The sequence below is a fragment of the Phalaenopsis equestris genome, unplaced genomic scaffold (assembly GCF_001263595.1).
Source record: "Phalaenopsis equestris unplaced genomic scaffold, ASM126359v1 Scaffold000002, whole genome shotgun sequence".
NCBI classification, from domain to species: domain Eukaryota; kingdom Viridiplantae; phylum Streptophyta; class Magnoliopsida; order Asparagales; family Orchidaceae; genus Phalaenopsis; species Phalaenopsis equestris.
The window spans coordinates 79,083,943-79,084,862 of NW_018164444.1; the positions used below are offsets into that span (position 1 = coordinate 79,083,943).

Sequence of the window (920 nt, forward strand, 5' to 3'; positions counted from 1 at the left end):
ATGTTTGCACGAGGTAGCTTGAATGAGAGCGATCTATTTTGTGGCTTAAACGGTGCGGAAGTTTTTTTGTAGCATGTAATAATAATTTTCATTAGCTCTTTTATTTGATGTTGACTTTTTAGTCTCTTTTTTTGTCATTCATCATTGTTAATTATTCTATGTTATTTTGATTGTTCTTTATACAAATCTTTTTTGTAATTTCTATTTAGGTTACCTTTAACGAACACTATTACTCTTCTATTCCTTGTTCCTTGTGTCTGTTCTCTTTATCAGTACGTCTTTAAGACTCTTTTTTACGTGCTTAAATCAAAAAACTAGTTAATGACCTTTTATTGCATAATGCTACTTCCACATTAATATATAGTTATTTTCTATATTTATTTTTCTTTATTTTATCATACATACATAATTTTTTCATTTGATTATTTTAATATTTGTTTTGTGTAATACATGAATCTAAACTATTTAGCAACTATTTCTGTCATTTTTTAAATTATCCTATTTAAAATTTTTATGATGTTCTCGTATTATGATCCTGCCGTTGCATCTCGTTCTTAGATTCTATTTCATTCATTTGCATAATGTATCAAATTCTCTTAATATTTTGAATCTTGGCATCACTGTTCCATTCAATTTACTAATCCTTTAATCGCTTTATCCTCTCTATCTGTGGAGAACTGGTAAAGCTAAACCTGAAATGGATGTGAATTTCTTTTCTTTTTTTATTTAAGTTAAATTCGTTTGGCATCACTCGTGATACATAGTTGATGTTGATAATGGCGTTTGTATTTATTTCTCATGTTTTGTTTAATGACAGTTTCTTTGGATTTCTCTCTATATTTTATTTTAAAACTATAAACCAGAAGATGCCATAAATAAATGGCAATTGAATTTGAAATTCTGTTGGACCGTCTTATATC

General features: G+C 27.4%; 1 protein-coding gene across 1 annotated transcript in view; it reads left to right on the plus strand.

Moving 5' to 3' along the window:
• Window positions 1–920, plus strand: part of LOC110020377 — a 7,305-nt gene that overhangs the window by 4,664 nt on the left and 1,721 nt on the right. The gene's annotated exons all lie outside the window — the stretch shown is intronic.